We start from the raw sequence: 23,126 nt of genomic DNA on the forward strand, positions 1-23,126 counted from the left end.
GATGTTATAGCACCCTTCCTGCCCTATGCAAATGTGTTCACTCTGTCTGCTCTCAACCTGCTTTCCTCAGAGGCCCCTTTCATTGCAGGGCACTTGAAATCATCAGTCACAACGTAGAAGATGCAGGGAAGATCCAGGTGTCCCCAGAAAATCCAACGTATAGAAACAAAATGATCGAAAAGAATTAAAACTTGCTTTCCTAGGTTTTTCATATATTACCTCCTCTCTTCAGTATCATAGTCACTGCTAAGTGACTGATTTCATGGGTTCAAATGGAGTTTAAAAGAAAAGACTTCACTCCTCCCCCAATCATTCATTCATATATTCATTCGTTCAACAAATATTTACAGACCTTCTATAAAATATCAAGCTCAAATAAATGTATACATATTTCATATATATATATATATATATATATATATATATATATATATATATATATCCTGAAAAAGCAACTCCAAAAGTTCTAACTATATTAAACAAGTTATTTGTGGAAGGAATATCAATTTTTTAAATGCGGATGTATAAAGTATAGTATTGCAATTTAGATACTAATTTTTTTTAAAATGTGAATTTTCACTGAAACACAGTATTCTATATGCATGTGTGTAGATTGTGGAACCAACCTCATTACTTTATATCCACACTATATAGATATCAGAAAAAAATGTAACACACTTTTAAGGAAAATTGTCATTTATTATTAAGACATGAACACATTTATTATTAACACATACCTATGAAATAAAAAGCTGCACTTAAAATACTGAGAAGGACACTGAGTTATACAGATGTTTAGACAAATAAATCTTTAAAATGTTAAGTTATAAATAGCATAGTTGGGTCCTTCCCCACATAAAGATATCACTGCTATCTACCCACTGAAAACCTGTTTGGAACATCCTGAACAAAACATCCACCGCCACAGGTGTATCTTCCTGATCCAAAGACCTAACACAAAGCCCAGGTGGGTACTAGCTGGAGGGCAGTTTCCTCCTCTGGTAGACCTTCAATGGAGAAGCAACTTTGAGAAGGTCACGAAGCTGCTCAAAAGTGGCTCCATTTCTGAACTTTCTAGAAACATTTCTTTATGTGTAACAGATTCAGCAGTGATGTCCTGACATTTACTAACTGCAAGTAAATACAATGAAGACCAAGACAATAAGGCCCGTGTGAGATGTTAAATTGTGTCTTCATCCCCAAATGCATATGTTGAAGACCAACACCCTAGTACCTTAGAATGTGACCATATTGGGAAACAGGGTTGTTGTGGATGTAATTATTTAAAATAAGGACATACTGGAGTAGAGTGGGCACCAAGTCCAATATGACTGGTGTCCTTACTAAAAGAGGCATTTCAGACACAGACTTACACACATGAAGAACGCCATGTGAAGAGGAAGGCAGAGATTGGGGTGATGCTTCTATATGCCAAGGAACACCAATGATTGCAAACAAACCACCAGCAAGTAGGGAAGCGGCATGGAAAAGATTCTTCCTCCCTTGCCTCAGAAGGAACCAACTCTGCCAACACCTTGATCTCAGAATTCTAGCATCCCAAACTGTGACACATAAGTTTCTACTGTTTAAAACACCCAGTCTGTGGCACTTTGTTACAGAAGTCCTAGCAAACTGTCATGAGCACCTGGAAGGACAGTCGCCACATTTCAGTCTCTTCCTGAAAGCCAAGGGGGCATTAACCCCTCGGCAGGGCCCTATGTCCCTGCGTGGTACTCGTGACGTGAGTGGGGAACAAAGTCCTGGCACCCAGGTTCACACAGAGTGAGTGACACAGCTTTATTTGGGAACCAATGTCCCTCCAGAGGCCAATGCTCTGGTCAGCACAGAAGGTTATACAGAACAGAATAGACTTTAATAACGAACCAACTCCCAGAGTCCATCGGGATGGAGAAGGTTCCTGGTCCAGGAGAGGCGACTGGGCCCATGATGGGTCTGAGGCGAGCTGGTCTTGCCAGGAAGATCTTCGGAGAGTCCAGGAATATTGTGGCTTGCACATCGCAGAGGGCTCTGTCGGATCGTCCAAACGAATGTCCTGGAGGAGCGTTCCGGAGTGTCTCGCTCAGAGCCTCACAGAGGGTCTTAGCTGGAGCGCCCAGTCAGACCCCTCATGGCATTGCTCTGGAGTTCTGCCTTTATCCTCTTTTCCTTGGACTTGTTTACGTCTTAGGTGATAACCAGAAGTTGTTTTGGTGAATGTGTTTATAACTCAATTTTGTTATGTTCAGTTTCACACAAAAACATGTTTTTTACTTTATTCTTATCAGTCTCACACATGTGTGGCCATAGTCCTGTCCTCCTAGTAAACAACTTGTTTTGCAAATCTCAATCCACATATATACTATTTTATATACTCTGTACACAAACTAATAAAGCCAGTCAAGTGCCTCATTTCCTACGATCTTATGATCTAGCAGAAGAGATAAAGGAGATACACAATAATAATACCTAAGGCAGTGACGAATGCTTTACTTGAACCTAATTTATTTATCAGAACTTGGTATCATTAGGCTAATTTTACAGATGAGGAAACAAAGTAATCCACCCCTGCAACACCCCCCCCCCAAATAAAAAAAGAAAAACTACCAACCACATGAAGCTTTAAGTTCTGTCTGGTTTTGCCTGTTTTCGAGTCTATGATCTTTAACCATTGTGCATACTGCTTCCCTACCCACAGCAGGATGAAATAGGAGAAGCCTAAAGTACAAGCGGTACGACGACGATCCATTGCAGTGTAAGGTTTGTGGAGGCTCTCTGAGGCGGACATTATGTGACCTCAACGTGGATCGCTCATCTATATGTAAGGCTCTGCTGAGAAGTGAGGTGTCACATCCTTGAAAGCCATCTAAGATGGGTTGTTTTATTAAGAATTTACATGCCACATTCAAATTCTGTTCCCATTTTCATTTCAGAATCCACCACCCTGAGACCTGACCAGCAATGCTTACTCCAAAGCATTAACTCCTCTGGCCAGACAGATTCACAACCTGGGTGGGAACAGGACACCAAGGGAAGTAACTGATTTAGGTCCAAGGCTGGAGTCTACTTGCTAGCCTCTTGATTTTACACAATTCATAGGAACTCTCTGAGGCATCTGTTTCCATATTTGCTGAACTGGGATAATAATCGTTTCTTAAAACACAATGTTGTTGTAAAAATAACCAAATAAAATCACTGATATGAAATTGCTTTTTAAACCACCAAGAGAGTTGGGAATACCCATAACCAGAAACCTCTCCCAACTAGTGTTACCTTAGCTTGTACGTTACCAAAGATTTATTGATCACTTACTATGTACCAGGTGCTGGGAATACGACAGAGAACAAGACAGACAAAAAAAAAATCTCTGTGCTCAAGGAGCTTCCATTCGAGTTAGGGGAGAGAAACCACAAATCAATAAACAAAACATACACTGCATCAGATAAGTGCTGTGGGGAAATAGCATGCTGCAAAGGGGGATTGGGCTTGCTGGTCATGGGAGGAAGAGCTGAAATTTAAAGCAAAGTGGACATGTAAGGCCACACTGAGGTGACATTTGAGTAAAAATTTCAGGAAGTTAAGGAGGTAAGTTGTGTGAAGATTTTGGGAAAGTAAGACTAACAACAAATAGATTCTATTGCCTCATTCTGTGGACCCAAGGGCTGAAATGGGTCAAGGTCTACATTAATTTATTATCAGTTCCATTGACTCTGGAAAACAATTGTGCTTTTATCAGAGCCATCTATTCTGTACATTCACATCTTGTAGTTCTCAAAATGTAGTCAGTTTCACCAAGGACTTGAATTAGTCAGTTTTAAATAATATTAAGTTCTCATCTTTCGCAGATATAAGGGTTTTTATTTTAAACATTAATTTCTGGAAGAGTCAAAAAGCAACATCATGACAGGAAGTGCCACTTACAGCATATTTGAAAAATATTATTAAAAAAAATACTATTAAGGGGTTGGCTATAGAAAGGGTTAGGTTTGTGACAGCAATATGTTAGTTTATGTGTCATGTGGGAAAACAGCAGGTTATCTAATTCTTTAAATGGAAAATCCTTCTCCAGAGAATATGTTTTTGATGAGTTCTTTTGAAAAACCAACAAATATTTATTGTGTTTATAATATGTGCAAAGTCCCATAATGAGATACTGTGAATAAGAGAGAAACAAAAAAAAAAAAAAAAAAAAAAGTTCCTGCCCTTTTGAAGTGGTTACAAACCAGTTGTAGGCATTAATCTTTAATGGCCACAGAATTCTTTGTCTATCAGCCTTTTAAAGACACAAAGTAAGTGTTTTAGTGGATTTGTTGAGGAAATAAAACACAAGAGACTGGTTTGTTTCTCTGAATACTGATATGTTTGCCTTGCTCAGCAAAGAGAGTATATTTTTCTTTAAGACTCTGGTTTCCTTTCTGGTGCAATTGGAATTACTTCTGTTGAAACCATTTTCAAAACAGTTAAATAACTTTAAAGAAAAGGATTTATGTAGACCCGCTACAGACTACTGATATATGAGTTATGCCACTAGTTCATACCCGGTTACATTTCCTCTGAGATTGGGGAAAAAAATTACCACCCATGTACGGTTTCCTGTACTAGGTCCACACAAGAAATTAAACTAGTGGCAGAACTTAATGACCTGTCAGTGAAGGGGCTAATTTCAAATAATGGCATCTTTTGGCCACATTATTTTATTTAGCACCCAAATCCTGCCGTCTGCAGTTGCTGCATTCATTCCCTCTAAAGTTGAAAAAATCTTTGGTAACCACTGTCCTCCTTCCTCAAGATTTTCTGCAGGTCTAAGAATGAATAATTGCATGTTCAGCAACAATCACCTATAACACACTGAGCACAAGGCCTGACCCACGAGCTCCAGAACGGTTAGTTTCCTCTTCTAGTCTGTGGTTCCGAATAAAGTCAATATAGTCAATTTGAATATGCCACCGTCCTCTCTGATTGTTGAACTGCTCTGATGGCCTCACAAATTTGAGATACTGGAGGGGAAGTGCAACCGAACGTTTGCCAGCGTTTGGCAATACAATATGTAAACCCCTTTCTGTCTGGGGGTATCCCCTTGCAGTACCGCTGTACTGGTGACATGTTGGACCCTGTTTTCTTCTCCCAAAGCCCAAAGGGAGACACTTTCCTGCTTTCCATCTTCCGGTGACCAAGACTCAGGCAGGAGCAATCAGATTGGATGCTCCTAAATGGGGCTTTGTCTTTGGAGCGAAGAGACAAAGCGGTTAGGAATAATTTGGGGCAACATGCCACAGCAGCAGTGGTGCCCAACATCCTGGCCCGATTGTTCCAGAAGACCAAGGTCTGGGTTGGTCCCTGCCTTTTTTCAAGCCTATTCCTCTGCCTCCTTTTGCTTCTGTGAGCATCAGATTTCCTTCCAATAAATCTCACTAGAGGTGGTGTCAGTACCAAATTTCCTTCCAATAAATCCCACTGAACTTGGTGCCTGCTGCTTGCAACCAGAACCCTGAGCAACACAGGGCAGCCTTCTGGGAAGAGAAGGGCTTGTGTTTTATAAAGTCAGTGGGTTCTCGCCTTCCTGTGCTCTCTCAGGGCCTGCAAAACCCCAGGATAAGAGGGTCTGAGTACCCAGGTAGAGCTCTCGCTGCCCTGCTCCTTGGTTTTCACAAGGGAGCCATGGCCCCTCCACCTGCCACCTCATGGAAGACAGATAAGTCTGGCCAGGTGCACAAGGGCAGCAAGAAGCAGAGTGGGCCATTTCACTCCATCCTTCTTGACTCCAAAGGCCATCTTGCTGCAGCCAAAAGAGGGAGACACAAATAAATTACCGCATGACTTTGAATTGATCAGGCCAACGCCTGTAAGATGCACAATTACTCTATGTAGCATTAAGAAAAACAATTACTGCTAATTACACTATAACACATCACCAATTCTAATGTGAAAAACTGAATGTTGGAATTGATATAATAATTTGTGACTTAGAAATAAATAGAAACTAGTTTCCAAAAGATGAAAGGGATGGCAAGAACACACAGCCAATTCTAAATCAAGCTTACTACTGTGTGACTCTTGGTGAACAGACTTGAAGAGATACAAAGGCACTTTTTTGGTTTTTAGATGTATTGCTTTCAATGTTAAGAACAAATGCCCTAGCCACGTTTCTATAATTCTGTGTACAGATGTTTCAGATGGTGATTCATTTTATAACATATTTAAATTTTTCAATAGAAAAACAAAGAGTTAATCTCTCAAATTAAAATTTAGTTTTGATTTAAAAAACAATGCACTTTAATGAAGCTATTCCTTGCAGTTCTATCTTTGGCCTCATCGCTTCTCGTATCAAATGTCACTCTATGTAATACTTATGCCTGTGTTTCTCATTATCACCCACAAACTGCCATCTCTAGTTGAGACAGCCCTTCTAGGCTCCAGATTCTGTACTGCACGTTCCAATGTGAAAGTTCCACAGGCTTCTCAGACTAGACATGTTCAAAGCAGAACTCCTACCTTTTGCTGAGATCTAGTCTTTCAATTGCCTTCCCCATCCTGCCTAATGGTACCACCATCCACATGGGTTCACAGGTGGACACCAGAGTACCATCTTCAATTCCTCTTTTCCATGGGGCCTTATAAGAAAGGGTCTCAGGGCGGCCAGATGGCTCAGTTGGTTAGAGCCTGAGCTCTCAACAAAAAGGCTGCCGGTTCAATTCCCGCATGGGATGGTGGGCTGCGCCACCTGTAGCTAAGACTGAAAACGGCAACTGGACTTGGAGCTGAGCTGCTCCCTCCACAAGTAGATTGAAGGACAACGACTTGGAGCTGATGGGACCTGGAGAAACACTCTGTTCCCCAATAGTCCCCAATAAAATTAAAAATTAATAAATAAAAGAAAGGGTCTCAAAGTCCTTTCATGAAAGGACACAGGTGGATTTGAGACAGATTTGGTCTCTGAAATCTGTCTCAAATCCACCTGTGTCTTTACTGCACTTTAGTCAAGGCCAGTTCCATCTCTTGCCTGCAGTATTATTGTGTTTGGACTGGTCGTCCTCCCACTACCGGTCTTGCTCTATATTTATAGTAGCTTCACTTTTTTATTTAAAAAAAAGAAACCACTTCTATGTATCCTTCCTCCACCAAAAAAGCTTCTATAGTTCCCTTAATATTTTAGTATAAAAGCCCATAGATTCTTCTTGTCTCTTCCACCTCATCTTCCTCTATGGACGATGCACAATCACCCGATATGCCAGTAGGTTCATGCATCGAAGGTACTGCATATTGTTTTTTTCTGCTTCTGTCGGTCTTCCCTCCAATACCCAGGAGGTAATTATTATTAGTCCTTCATGACATGATTCCACAGCTTTAATACTTCCTCCCGGATAGATCTGCTGACCTCTTCAACTGTTCCACCAGCCCACCTTGTATATATCTCAATGATAACACATCTCAGACCACTTGAAATTAGGTGTATGCATCTATCTCCACAACCAGATAAAAAGTCCCTCAAAGATCTACTCTTGTTAGTATCATCAATGTCAAGCATTGAAACTAGTAATATCAAGATCGGTGGTTGTTCTGGAAAGGTAGTAGTTATAAACCACACTGTTTAGGACCTTGCGTGACACAATGACTTTGGACTTCTTTCTGAAGATCAGTATCCCCTTTATAAACATAGATCTTACATAAGTCATTAAAAATTAATTTAAATTTCAGAAGGAATTCAAGGCATTGATGATGCTAAATACGGCTTCTGAAACCTCATTTGTCTCCTTCCCAGCCCTTCATGCACATTCTGATATATCTCTAAGGGCAGCCTAACTTCTTGATAAAAATCCTGCTGCCAACCAGCACTGAAGAGAAACTGGAGGCTTTTAGAAACACAGTAGATAAGACCTGATGTTGTTTAAGAACATGGAGGCAGAATGGAGGCTGGAGCAGAGTGAGGAAGCCTGCAATGAGGGAGACAGGTAGAAGATAAGCTATGGCTGTTAGTCTAAGCAACAGATGGTGAGAACTTGACTTAGGACGGTTTAGTTGCCAGTGGGTGTGATGGATTGTACTGTGAATTGAAACCTGTGTTTGTACAGCAGACAGTGAGCGTTCCCGGACAGAACACACTCAAGTCACCCTGTCCTTGGACCAGCTTTGTGCACCGTTTGCCAGGGTTGCCAGGAGTCCAGAGAAAGCCATCCTCCAGATATGCATCATAGCGGCCAAAATAAAGTATAACATGCACCTCTGAATGCTTACACAAACCGAGGTGAGCGCCTCTGTGTTTTAAAAATATGCAGGAACGACATATTTTGTGGGATTTTCAGTAAGCACTTTGTTAAATATACTACATGCTAATATTTAAAAAAACAAAACAAAAAACCCTTCACTTTCTGGTCTAGAAAAATCTGGCCAGAGTAAAGAAAACATACATTTCTCATCGTACAGAGCGCTCCTGTTAACACTCTAGGCCACATCAGTTCTTTCCTAAGGCTCTAACATGACAGTACTTGGAAAGTTTACTTCCTGATGGAATGTCACCCAAGGCATTGCAAATGGGAGGAAATGAAAGAAAATATTCAAAACGAGAGAGGAAGCCAGAGAACAGTACTTTTTGCAGCTGTTTCTGAAACTTGTAACTGTGCTGATATATAATATTTGGGCAGTAAATATGTGTTGAACGGAATTGGTGTGGATTAGTCGGCTTGCATGAAGGACAGAGACCAGGAAGAGAACAACGCTCTTCTCGGAGATGCCCAGGCAGGAGCCTGTGGGTAACTCCAGCATTTGTTGTTTGGGATGGGAAGACTTAATTGATCTCTATTTACATACATTTTCCTCCTTAAAACCTTTAATGGCTCGCTATTTCCAGGATTAGCTATTTAAGGCCCATCATCATTTGACCCCAAATCGATTCTCCAGCATTGCTCAAAGCAGAACAGCCCTTGACTCAACTGTCTATGAAGTAAAGCAAGTTTGCTGTCAGAAACCACCCGCCCCATCTTCCCTCTCTTTAGTCTTTTATATTTTTCAGGCCCCCCGTGTCTCTCAAGCTTTCTCAAGAAGTCATGGATCCTTCAGCCACAGAAGAGATTAGCTGAATGAATTAATTCACACTAATGGATTAGAGAATGGTAACCCAAATAAATTAACCTCTATGGCAAACTACAGTTCTTGCAGGAGCAGAGCCATCCCTCAAATCAATCCCATGTTCTGTATTCTTGGAAGCAGAACTGTCCATGACACAACTCCAGCCATTGTACTCCATGTGAATAGGACTTCTTCAGCTGAATAGGGCACAGATTCTACGTCTATCCTTGGCAGCCTTATTTGTATAGATGTCTACACACATTCTGGGCAATAATTCAAAACTCGTAAAAAATGTAATTCTTGGCTACTTGGAAAGAGAGAAGGGAGTCCTAGCTTTCTTTTTCAGACTGAAATCACTTTTGCTGCCTACTTCTGATTTTGGCCTTTTGTTTCCTCCAAGGGTGCACATCTGTACTTCCTCTTAGTAGGAGCATTGCTTGTGAAAAAGAAAACTCGGGTCACAGAAACAGAGATGTCATCGTGTCTAAATTTCAGCAGTGACTGTAGGTATGTCCCAAAGAAGGTAAACCCTCCAGGTCTTTGGGTACTACAACGGTTATTGTTATGTTAATTCAGTAGAAACCATTTAGAAACATTATTTTACCTATAAAGAAATTGTCCCTAAGGAGAAAGTGGTACCTTCCATCTCTGATAATGTCAGAGCAGTTGTGACATCAATTATTGCACATATAGGTCACCCCACTATTGCATGTTCTCTAACATTCCTTTTAGGAATAGGATCAAATCTTGTTAATTCTATCTCTTTGTACCCTCTTCACTTGCACAACCCCTTTTATCCTCTCAATTTTCCACCTTCTTCTCTTTGGTTAAGGCCGCTACAGCCTTTTATGTAGCTTACTGTCGTGCTCTCCTAGCTGACATTCCTACCTTTAGCCTCTCTAGCTTCCTTGCTACAAACAATACGATCAGATAAATCCTCTTAAAACAGAACTCAGTTCACATCAATTTCCTGATGAAGTCCCTTGATAGTTCCCACGACATGCAGAATGAAAGCTGGAGTCCTTGGTCTAGTCTTCAACTCTTCTAGAGTCTGGCCCCGAAGCATGTTTCCTGCCTGAATGTCCTCTACCATGTTCATCCCCCTTCACCCCTCCCCCTCCCCCACTCCAGTCAGCCTGCACTGATACTGTGTTTGCTGTACAAACGTCCACATTCCATCTGTCCTTTGGTTCATGTTGCTCCCTCTGCATCTAGTATGTGTCAGGCACTATTCCAGGTGCCGAAGATATAGCAGTGAATGAAACAGACCAAACGTCCTGCCTTCATGGACCTTGCATTCTAGTGGGAGAGACAGATAATAGAGAAGATAAACAAGTGAGGTATGCAGTAGGTTAGAGAGTTGCAAGTGCTAAAGAGAAAAGCAAAGCAGGGAAGGGAGTGGGAAGTGGCAGGTATCACCATTTTACATAGGCAGCGAATGGGGTCCTTACTGAGAGGTGGCATTAGGAAAAAAAGACTCAAGGAACTGAGGGATCAAGCCATGTGCATACCTGGGGAAAGCATTCTAGGTAGAGAAACAAAAAGTTCAAGGGCAAGATTTCACCTGGAGTACTCAAGGCCTTGAATAACCTTCATATCTATCCAGCTATACTTCAAGATTTTATTCACAGTTACCCACATGTCTCTTGTTTTTCTTGGTTGGAAGGGATTTCGTCCTCATTTAACCCTTCATAGCACTTCAGCTGGGTCTCACCATTTTTTTTTCATTCAATCAAATAACTCTTATGTTCAAAATTATGGCATTTATCATCCTCTATTTACTGTGTTTTTATTTTAAGTAGAACACACCCCTGTATATTTATGAGTTTTCTTCCCCATCTGAGATTCTAAATTTCTTGGGAGTAGGATGTATTAATTATTCATATTTATTTGCCCCAATATGCGTGCTAAATAAGTATTCTTGACTGTTTTAAATGTTAATAGTCTTATTCTGCAGTAGTTCTAAAAAGTACATTTTCTCAGTGGTTTCCCCAAAGTTTTAGCTGGATCACAAATCTCCCGAACACAATTTCAAATTTTAATTTTCCTTTTCTTGATCACTAGGTCTCATCATCATTGACAGTAACACTTGTCTAAACTTACCCAGAGACTCCCCACACTCCCTGTAAGATTCATGGTTCTTTATTTTGTTTCCTGTCCTGGTCACTGGTCACTAGGTATTTACTCACCACCTAATGTGTGCTCAGGTCTTATTCTAGGCATCATGGGAAAACAATAGCTATCAATTTATTGAATCATGTATGTCAAGCTTTGTGGTAAATGTTTATGTCCATTATCCCATTTAATCTGCATAATAACTCACTGAGGCCTACACAATTAGTTCTCTCTATATGTGAGGAAACTGATCTGACTATATGCGGGGAAACTGAAAGGAAGATGATTTGACTAAGGTCACAGAGGTAGAGGAAGCAATAAAGCCAAGATTCAAACGCATGTGTTTTCCGACTCCCAAACTCCCTCAATTGACTGCTAAATCATACCGAGGGAAGAAAAAGGAACTGTAATGGACATTGTGGCTTTGACCACCCAGAATCCACCACCCCACTTCTTGCAACAATAGTCCCTCTATTCTTCTTTGGTAGACCCACCTATCTCTCCTCTCAGCTAAGTAAATCCTTCCTAAGATTTAGGGGGAAACTTTGTATCTGAAACAATGGCTAATGAGACTAAATCTCAGCATTTGTTTTTGGACTATGAGTAAAGTGACTGTCTAATCCACTGTCCAAATTTGGATACTTCTGAGAGGGAACAGAGGTTTAATTTATATTTAAGTAGGGCTGGCAGGTGTGAACGAGGATTGTCTAGGCAAACCAGGATGTGTGGCCACCCTAACCTAAGTAAAGTGATCCCTCTCCTCCTTTGGCCCAGGTGACTGTCCTGGTCACTCCCTACGACACAGAAGTGGACTCCTCTCTTATATTGGACTGGGTGACTGTTCTTGCTAAACCACCCAGGATGTACGGTCACCCTAACCATCAGGAAGTAGATTCCTCTCCTCCATTGGATTGTGTGTTATACTAATTAATGTGGGACTGAAGCTGTCCTGGCTCTCTCTATGAGTCTGAGAAAGAACCAACAGATAACGCAGGACCAAAAGATGGATAGTGGTAACAGTTTGAAAACTAAATTGAGCAGTAGTTGAAGTCAGCATGCCTCTAGAATCTAGAGCCAGGCTTTTATTTGTAAGAGCCAGCTAACTTTCTTTTGGCTTAAGGAATTTAGGGTTAGTTTCTCTGTTGCTTGCAACCAAAAATGTACAAATTGTCAGGCACTAATAATTACTGAACCTACTTTGTGCTCTGTATTTTCTCTACGTAATCTCTTTCAGCATGCACACTCTCCTGCAAAAGATCGATTGCATGCGTCCTTTGCCATAGTGTTGAGGTTCAAATCCTGGTTTTAACATTTAGAAGTAACCTTGGGCTACTTAATTCCTTGTCCCTCAGTTTCCTGGGCTGTTGATTACAGAATCGCCCTCCTTGGATAATGCTCATTCTTTAATTGTTCAACACACTTAAAGAATACTTATTGTTATTGATGAGGAAATTGAGACTCAAAGAGGTTAAATAACTTACTGAATGTCAGACAGCTACTAAATCATAAAGGGAGACTTTTGGACCCAAGTTTTTGAGGCTTCAAATTCCATTCTGTTTCAATTGTGTCCTTACTGTCTCCCAATTGCTTGAAGTAGGACGTGAAGGATGAAGGTGTCTGCGTGGGTTTGGAGGAGAGAATAAGCATGACCAGTGGAGAAGAAAGATCATGAAGTGGTGAAACTATTTTTTCAGCAGAGTTGAAAACAAAGGTGCCACCATATTCTGTCAAACAGACCCCAGCTTCTCTTTCCTTGCTCAGTCAGGATAGTTTCAGCACGGTGAATGGGCCACTTCACAGTTCTTATATAGACTCAGACGTGTTCCCATCTACTGCAGGGGAGGTCTAGCTTGGACAGTCTTGTCTTGTTCAGTAGAAGACCACGCCTACAGGAAGTGTGCTGCTCCGTATCTTACTCCATGGGTTATACTCTCCCCTTTGCTGACCCTGAGCTAGCTTCCTAGCTTTTCTTGATCTTGCCAAGAACTTGCACTTTCATCGCTCTTGCATTTGCTATTCCTTCTGCCTGGAATGCTCCTTTTCCAAATATCCACATGTCTTTCTCATGACTTTCTTAGGGTCACAGATGATGTGAGATTTGTGAGGTCTTCCCTATTCAATGTATGTAATATAGGAACATGCCTCAATCCATTCTGCCCTGGCACACAACACTTGTTTTCCCCTTACCTTGATTTTTAAAAATTTCATAGCACAGATAGCTGTCTGATTTCATACATTTAATTACGTATTTACTGTCTGTCTCCCACCACTAGAAAAATAATTTTACAACAAGTGACTATGCCTCTTCTTTGCTCTATCCAAAACATATAGAAAAGTTGGATACGTGGTAGGCAGCAATAAATATTTGTTGAATTATAAGATGACTGAATACACAAAAGAATACCAAGGCAGCACTGTATCTTGAAACTGACACACACACAATTCTGTAATCCAGCAGAGTACTGGCATCCCTGTTATGGAACTCGGGGTCCCCCATCTTGTCATGGGTGCTTACAGACCCACAGATCTGGTTCCTTGAGATGGGAATTATCTATCTCTGTAGCATTTTTATTCTCTAGAAAATGGAAATGAGATCTGAGTGCTTTGTGCTTACTTCCATTTCAGCATTGTCTCATTCTAGTGTCCAGTCCCCAGCCCAGAGAGAACTGATATATTTTCCATGTGGAAATACATCACAGTCCAATTCTCAGGGAAGATCATTAGCACATTTGTTTGCTTTTATCCTGGCATTAACAACTTTATTTGGGACTAAATTATTTCCCTGGTTTCAACGTCAAATTTTCACATTGGCTCAAATATGAAGCCCCGTATCTGTCAATGTAATAATTTTCTATTAATTATCAAAGAAGAAAGTTAGCAGTTTGAGAGTCTTAAGAGAAGCATTTGTCTAATCCAAGAAACTGATTTTCCAGTTACTTGGATTATGTACAACTCTCAGTTGTGGTCAGATTCACAGATTTCAAAGTACCCCCTTGTTTTTACTTTCTGGTCAGTCTAGACAGACATGGCTCTTTCCTTCATTTTTCAAGCTGTTGAAACATTAAGTTGGTCGAAAGAATCTGAATCTCTAGAGAATAAACTGAGCAGCATTTCACCAGAGACTTCATAACTTTCTATTGAATATCCCTCCAAACAGAAGAACAACCTCAGTGGTGCTAGGAGAGATTTTACTTCAAAGGCTCAGCGTGAGTGTGAGAATGAAACTGTGACAACAAAAATAATGACCATGATTGTCCTATTCGGAATGGAAAAACAGTCTAGTGGTTAGAGCATGAAGTCCTGAAAGTTTTGCCTGTTCTCAGCTATTTCGGTTTCAGGCTGGGTGTCCTCACCCAACCTAAATTGAGCCCTTCAATAATAATTCTTCTATTCATTGTAATTGGACACATGTTCTTGAGAAACTGCTACGTGCGAGGCATAGGCTACCTCTTATGGGGGCCACAGAAATAAATCAAGAGAGATGTTTGAATTAAAAGAGTTTGGCATTTGGGCAGGGAAATGAGAGCTGTGTGTGTAAATATCTACATCAGAAGAAAGACTACTTGGAGATGTGTTATGGGTATTCAAGAGGGGTGGAGATAACTTCTGACAGGGAGAGTATGGGCAGAGAGAGAGAAGAAAGGGAAATATATATATATTTTTTTATGGAGTTTAATGTGAGTTGGTCTTGAGGAATGGTGGGGTCTAAACAAGGACGTAGAGAAGGGAATACAGAGTATTACTCCAAGAGAAAAGAGCATGTACGAATGTGCAGCAATGGAAAGAGGTGTACAGTGAATGGCAGGTAGTTCAGTAGAGGAAATAAGGAAGGACTTAAACAACAGGATAAACACCAGGATAATTTGGGTCATACACAGTTGCTATTGGATTCACTCAGCTCTACTGAAAAGCAGCATCATAAATCCACATTGCTTCAACTGATTGACAAAAGAGGGTCTTAAGGACCCCTAGATACTTAGCAGTGCCATGACCCAGGAGGACAGTTTTCCCATTAGAAATTTTGTGGTAGGTAAATTACCTACATATTGTTTTCCCCAGACACAGCACAGGGAAAACATGGTCTTATTCTTGGCCTTTTGTTACATGACATGTAAAAGATGGGTTTCTTAGCTCCTTCAAGTTTTATTTTCTCCTCTGTAAATCAGCAATGATAACTTCTCTGCTACTTACATTACAAAGTTGTGTGAAACAATGAAATTATAGATGTAGAGATGCTTTGTCAGAGGTAAAGCCTATAAGGCACTAGTTATTAAGGTAAGGTAATTGTAGTAATAATAATTACAGCTTCTTGATGCTCAATGGCCCACCCAGACACAAACATTTGCAAGGGAGTAAGACAGTCATATGATAGAAAAGAGAAGAGAGACAGTCCAGTCAGGATTCATCATAGAAACAAAGGGCTGGCAAGATTCACAGAGACAGCTATTTTAGGGTTGTGGTAGGATTTGGGGATGAGGAGTATAAAGCACCTAGTATTGTTCAAAAAACAGAATAAAATCATGGTTCATGTTCTATGAGACAGACTCTAAATCCTATTGAGAATAGAGACGGCATGTAAACTATGGGTCATAGATGGGCACTCAGGTAGAGCTGGGGCTTACTGCAGGGATGAGCTTAGCTTTAAAGGCCAGATAAGAGTATGATGGGCAGAAGAAATGGTGTTAGCATCTATTTCATCTAGATTAGAAGCTCTGGGATCCCGTTATACCCTACACTTCATCTTCAAAGGCACATAAACATGGGACATTCAATTAAGTATCGATTTCTCTCTATACTCCCAGTTCTGAGCCCACTACCTGGCCCATAACGGGACTCCTTACATCTGTGTTGAATTGGTCTGGGTACATGATGAAGAAAGATGTGAAGTGAGGACAGAATGAGCATACATTGAAGGTCAAGGGAAGAAAAGCCATGTGAGAAGGGAGGAAGGGACAAGAATGGTGGTAAAGTGGAAAGCTATGTGACAAACAGCTTGGAAGATAGGCTAAGGCCTTGAGTTTTGATGGAGCAGTAAGAGCAGGGAAACAACTGTATTTAAAGTAAGTATTACCTGGTAGGCATATACTTATTACAGCCTAGCTGTAATGCAGTCTTCAGGTTGGTCAAAAAAGGAGAAAGAAACAAAATCATGGCCATCATGGTTTAATCACGGTGCTCTCGTGAAATCGACTTTTTCCTCTGTGTTCACCAATCCCCACTCCTATCTTGCTTATGGCCACTACTGAGGCAGCTGCAATGTTTTAAAATATCACCTCCTATTATACAGGAAGGTTTTGTATTCATCTTCTGCTGTTCCATATTATTCCTAGAGCTTTCACATCAACGCAGGATCAAAAAAACATATAGATGAAAAGATCCATACAGAGCTATAGAAGAACTATGCTGTGAGATTTTAGGACGAAGTGTGTAAACTACATAGCATCACGCTCAGAAAATTAGATAAAAAACTAGGTTAGTGGAAATTACTATTTTCTTCTTTCCCTTCTCTTCCTTCTCTTCCTCCCCGTTCTCCTCTTTCTCCTCCTTGCTAATGACCTAGTTTAGTCTTTCACTGAGTGAATGAGCTATTGCCATCCATGGAGTTGCAAGTTCAAACAGCCAGCTAGTAGCAGAATGCGGATTGGAACTCTCTGCAGACGCTCTCCAGAGCTCTGCCCACTCCTCATTCTGTGGCAGCAAGACTGTCATAGAGACAAAGCAAAGCCCCAATTCCAATTAGATTTCAAAGAGAAATGCATCTCAGCAGAGGATTATCTGACACACTCTCAGCAAGCCTCACCTGTCAAGATGGCTACTACCTCATTTATTTATTCTCCTTTTCTAATCCAAATTTTTCTTTCTGAATGAAGTCATTAAATTATATAAAGTCATTAAAGCACCACCCTGGCTTCCGGCCAAGCCACTGCGGGCCATCAAACCCTCACTTCCAGAGCCCATGCTTGGCAGAAGGAAGTTTGCAAGCACAACTATGTACCATTAAAATTCGAAGATTCTTTTTTGGGGCAGGCTAATTAGACCAACTCACTCAAACAGGTCTAGACGATGCTGAACGGGGTTTAGTATTTGGATCAGAGCCTACTGTGGTCCTATGGGCTTGGCTGCTCTTATCCATCTGCAAAGGCACTTCCTCTCTTGTTTTGCACAGTGTTGAGTATTGGCCTTTTAAGGCAAAACAAAACCTTCTGAATCCCCATTATCTGCAGCTGTGAGGACGAACTGAGAGAAAGGATATTTCATGCTGATATAGTTGGAACACTTCAAGTTTCTATACTGTTTTACATTTCCTCTACTTGGAAGCAAGCAAATCAAGTTGGCCAACTGAGTTTTCTATACACTTAGGAAGGAAACACGAAAAAGGAAGGTTCATGGGCCTTTCCCTCCAACCCCTTCCTATGGCATTCATTCATCCCTTCTACACTGCTGTTGAAGTAAGTTATTGTTCTAAAATGCAAATCGGGACATATCATCTCCCTCTTTAATATGCCACCATTTCCTCATTCCTCACACAGAATAAAGGCCAACCTCCTTGGCTTGGCATACAAAATCTCTGTGACCTAACTTTTGCCTAGCTTGTCATCCTTATATCACACCACTCTCCCTAGTGCAGACCATATTATAATACAACTATTTCATCTACATGAACACACCTCAAGAAGGGAGTCTATTGGTTAGGATTACAAGCTCCAAGTTGGGTGCAGGGATGCTGCAGTGCATAACGCCACAGGGACCATTGTTACATTGTGGCTAACTTTTATTGAGCATGTACTAAGTGAAAGGTATAGTTCTTCCTAACGGCCATCTCATTTAATCCTTTCAATAACCTATCAAGTAAGTGCTATCATCAGCCCCATTTAACAAGCCCAGTCTTAGAGAAGTGAAGTGAATCCAGGCACATTCCTGCAGTTGGTAAATAACAGAACTGGGATATAAAGCGAGGTTAAATTTAATTTCAGAACTCAAGGTTTTAACCACTCTACCATGCTGCCTCATTGTTCTCTCCCCGAAACTGGTCTTCTTCCTAGACTGTCTTATTTTGGGATTCCCAGCCACTGAGCCACCTAAGCCAGAAGGCTGGGATCCATTAGCAATGTCCCTTCTCTGTCAAGTCCCCATACACAATCACCTGATACATTTGATCTTCTCAATCTCTGAAAGATCTCCAAACCTTTCCACCTTCTTAATCCACTGCCAGGGCTTTGATTTAGGTCCCTATCAATTTCCTCCTGAATTACTGCTGCTGCATCCTCACCGGACTCTGTTCCTGGTCTGAGCCCTTCCATCTATCCCCTTTGATGTTTCTGGTAGGAGCTGCCAAAACACCCTGTCCTGCCCCTGCTAAAATTCTCCCAGGGTATCTCCACCGTGGTTTCAAGCTCAGCACCCAAGGCCATGCCAGATCTGGCTCTGACTCCCGCTTCATTTTATACCCCTGCCCCATGGGGTCTCCTTGCTCAAGCATTCAGAACCTCTAGTTTGTCTCCATATTGTGCTACTTGCATCCCTCTGAGTCTTCATACACATTTCTCCCTCTGCCTGCAGCATCCTCACTCGCGTTTTCATCCAGTTAACTCCTATCACCCTTCAAAACATAGCTTCACCTTCTCAGGTGCACTTTCCCTGATCCTTGTTTGATTTAGCTACTTCTCCTTTGTGCAGGGCAACCTAGCCATTTATCATTTGTAACTGATGATTGTCTGGCTCCACTATGCTCTAAACTCCGAAACGCAGTAATAATGTTTTACTTGTCCCTTATTTCCAATGCTTAGCCAAATGTCTGGCACATAGTAGATGCTCAACAAATAGTTCAGCATGTAGAATTAACAGACAAGTTCTTTCAGGCACATTTTAGGACAGAGTCAATGTTAATTTGTACTGATGTATTTTGAATGTGATTTATTTTTAGATTGTCTACATGTCAAGAATTGTCATTTGATTGGCTTAGAAAATTCATGTTTAGAGAAAAGTTTTGTTTGTTTAGAACTCATGTAAGTGGGTGCTTACATATACTTTTTTGGTTACGACATGAACTATACACAGTCCTTAATCATTTTCCTAGGGACTCCCAGAAAAAAGTTACTGAATCTTTCTGAGAAATGGTGGCACATCTGGAATCTTATGAGTCTCCATATTTTAGTGGTTCTTAACCCTGGGCAATTTTGCCCCTCTGAAGACATTTGGCTATGTCTGGAGATGTTTTTGGTTGTCACATCTGGGGGTGATTACTACTGGAATCTAGTGGGTAGAGGCCAGAGATGCTGCTAAATATCCTACAACGCACAGGATGCCCACCACAGCAAAGCCTTAATCAACCTAATATGCCAATAGTGACGAGGTTGAGTAACCCTGGTTTATGGTATATCAGATCCACTCACTCTCTGAAGATACGTATCTGCAATTGCAATGAACTGGGTTATCACTCAGCCTATACTTTTCTTCCCAGTGGAAGCGCTTATGAGTGGTGGTATTTCCTACGGGTTTGAATGTGACTTAGAGACCAAGACCAGCAGGTTGAGCTCTAATGGTCTTGAGGATGGAGCACTTTGCTCTTTTCAGAGCCCACCTCTGTATGTGTCTTTTCCTGTAAATCCCATGACCAGCAAAACGTCCCAGCTCCTCACTGCTGCCTCCAGGTGAAGGCTTCAGCCTGCAAGAGTCATTTCCTCAATCCTGACCCCTCCAGCTCATGCAAGCTAGTGGGCAAAGAGATAACCACAGATCTGCAGGACCTCGGCTTCTTCCTTTCTGATTCGTAGGGCCCCCACTCAAGAACTCCCAGACAAGACCCAGAGAGTGGGACCTTCTGGAAATGGGCAACCCTGAAATCCTGAGTCAGTGAGGCAGCAGTAGCAGACAGGAAACAGTTTGAACAATTTATTTATTTGAGGGGGGCGGGGGTACTGACTGACGTTAGGAGCAGTTATGTGATACCAAGAAATGAAGGGGTGGGATGGAGGAAGTAGATTACCCTGAGATTCACTTTCCAAGTGCCAGGGTTTATGAAGATGCCACTGATTCTGAAATCCCAAGCAGCAACTCCCAACTTTGTATGACAGCTGGAAGTTTCAAAAATATAATAAAAAAGGTCTAACGGCATTGGCTAATTTCTGGTAGGAACATGTCATGTAATGTTTTTGCCTTATTTCATAGTAATATCATTCACAATCATTTGTTCTTTATGTTGCCTCTAATGGAAACCAATATTATGATAGTATCACTTTGGAGCCCAGGAAGATCAATAACTCAGAATAAGGGTTTTCTGGTTATGCAACAAGTCACTGATGCAGCTAGAGTTTAAGCTCAATGTATCCAGGACTCCAGAACAGCCAGACAAAGCCGATGTCAAAGCAGTGATTTGGCACCATAGAGAATGAAACGAATGACTGACTTGATCATTAAATATGTTCGTTTCAATAGCATCTTGGAGTACCAATAGCCAGTGCAATGAGGGGTCTTAGCGAGCTCCACTCCAGTACAAGCTGAGGTAGTTAATACAGCCCCTTCCCTTGGGGAGCACAGAGATTAATCAGAGAAGCAAGCAAATAAGCACTTCATTCTACATATTATTTACTTAGTAACTCAACATGCACGTGCCATATAAACTCTGGTCCTTGTGCTGAGATGTGGCCAGGTATCCAGGGATTGAACTGGAACAAGGTAAGGATGCCCCTGTGGCAGGGTACCAGCTCACATCACAAGGGGACGTCTCCTTTGTGCTGAGGTCCAGTAGCACATACCATTTTTTTCCATTCAAATACTGTAATAATTACCAAAGAGTAGTGACTTTTATGAGCTAAAACACAAATCTTCCCACCTTGGCCAAGAGTAATAAACAAGCATGACATTGCTCTCAGGAACAGGCACCCATTCCCGTAGCCTGGTCCAAGCTCCCTGAGATAGAGAATGTTACATAAAAGTGCAGCTCCATTTAAAGAAAAGGGCACCCTGCACTAACATCCTTTATATCTATTGAAGAGTGAATGCAAAAACTACTGCAGATTATATTCACAGTCATGCCATATAATTACAGATTTAATAGATTTTTTTTTTTTTTTTTTTTTTTTTTTTTTTTTACTCTGAATTGGGCTTTTGTTCCCTTCATATAAGCTGGTCCTGTCTGAAATTCTTTGGTGAGCTGATGAATGCCTTTCCAAAGATAAATATTTTCATACATCTTTGCTTCTTAACTCTCTGTGGTGAAGGGGCAGTTTCTTTCATTTTTAAAAATTCCTATTGTGTCTCAGACGGATCTTTTTGTAAAATACAATCAACATGAATGATTAGAAGTTGCAGCAATGCCAAATCTCGATAAACATGTCTAAACGCTTACTCTCAATTTCTCTACCTACTTCACTACAGATTGATAACTAACAGTGTATAGACTCTGTGCTATAGCACTGACCTAGATGACATTGAAAACACATTTAAAAGACATAGCAAAGAAAGCAGTCACCCATGTATCTTCAACAGAAAGGGAACTAATACAAAGTCAGAATATTCGAGGTGAAAATACACCTACACTTTGGCATTCAGCTCTTACTGCCTGGACTGTTTAAATGCCTAGTCACTGTAAAGGTATCAGGTGGCTGACGACCAAGAGACACTCTACAAACACTGTCTAGAGCAGCACTGTCCACCAGAACTTTCTGTGACGATGGAAACGTTCTGTCTGTGCCGCCCAACACAGGAGCCCCGAGCCACATGTGGCGACTGGGCACTTGAAATGAGGTTAGTGCAAACTGAAGGAACTGGATTTGAAATTTTATTCAATTTTAACTATTTTCAACTTTAATCGCCTCGTGTGGTTAGTGGCTCCCCCACTGGATAGCACCAGTCTAGCTACTGATGATAGCAGCAGAAATATTTTTAAATAACCTATTTTCAAAAATAGGCAACATGGAAAATAATAAAACGGGGGACTGCCTCTTTCTAGAAGGGGAACAGTTTTGAATTCCCAAACCCGACCACTCTCTCCTCCCTAATCGTCTGCACACTTTTATCCTCAGTGCACTGGCCATGTAACTGCCTTGGAGTTCATGGTTTCTTTCAGCATCCACAAGGCTGTTGCCAGATCAGTGAATGACGACCAGAGAACATGTGAACCCCTTTTCTTTGTAACAGTTCAAGTTAATGAGATCGCTGCGGCTCTCAAGACAGTCAAGAGTGTTGAGCCAAGGTGTGTGTGCCTGCATAGAATTAAGTCACAAGTAAAGCACTTATTTCTGACAGCAGATTTATAATAGGAAAATCTCAGCAGGAATAAAAAGTTGGAGACCCCAACCACAGGCTTTTCATAAACTTTGCCTTGATTTAGTGACCCCAACAACCGGCAAGAAAGGCAAACTGCTGAGGTAATCCTATCATCTTTTCTCCAACCAGCACTATTCCATCTCCTTGGCTTCCTCATGCTGCTAACATGAATTCAAATCATCTGTGTTTAAAGTTAAACTCAGTGATTGACAGTTCTTTATAGTCTCAGTCCTATTGAAGATTATTCTAGATATCTATCAGTTATTACTACAAGCACAGTATGATATTCAATATCTACAGTGAAAATTGTTTTTAACAGTGTAATGTCTGATCTGTTTTGAAAGCGATTTTAAAATAAAGAACTAACCATAACCAGGTGGTGAAAATCCAAACATGTTTCTTTTTTCTTTTCCTTTTCTTTTCTTTCCCCCCTTTTTCTTGATAGGGGCAAAGGAACGGGGGAAGAGAAATTAAAACATGCCCTACAAAAAGCTGTTCCACTCACATAGAAAGAGAGAAAACATATTTTACTTGGTTTTACAGCATTCGTTTCTTTTAAAACAATGTATAAAATGGAACAAGAGGCTTACCTCATTAAAACTTCGGGGGTTTTATTTCTAAAACATGTTAGCGTCACTAGTAAAAACAACTATTACCTAAGAGATTATGAAACTATATTCTCT

The 23,126-nt window shown here is 40.9% G+C and overlaps 1 protein-coding gene across 9 annotated transcripts in view; it reads right to left on the bottom strand.

Annotated features, from left to right (window-relative positions):
* DYNC1I1 (dynein cytoplasmic 1 intermediate chain 1) overlaps positions 1-23,126 on the bottom strand; it is a 289,513-nt gene that overhangs the window by 118,031 nt on the left and 148,356 nt on the right. The window lies entirely within an intron of this gene.

This window comes from Rhinolophus sinicus, chromosome 4 (genome assembly GCF_057876585.1).
Source record: "Rhinolophus sinicus isolate RSI-liver-muscle chromosome 4, RSI-T2T, whole genome shotgun sequence".
In the NCBI taxonomy this organism is placed as follows: domain Eukaryota; kingdom Metazoa; phylum Chordata; class Mammalia; order Chiroptera; family Rhinolophidae; genus Rhinolophus; species Rhinolophus sinicus.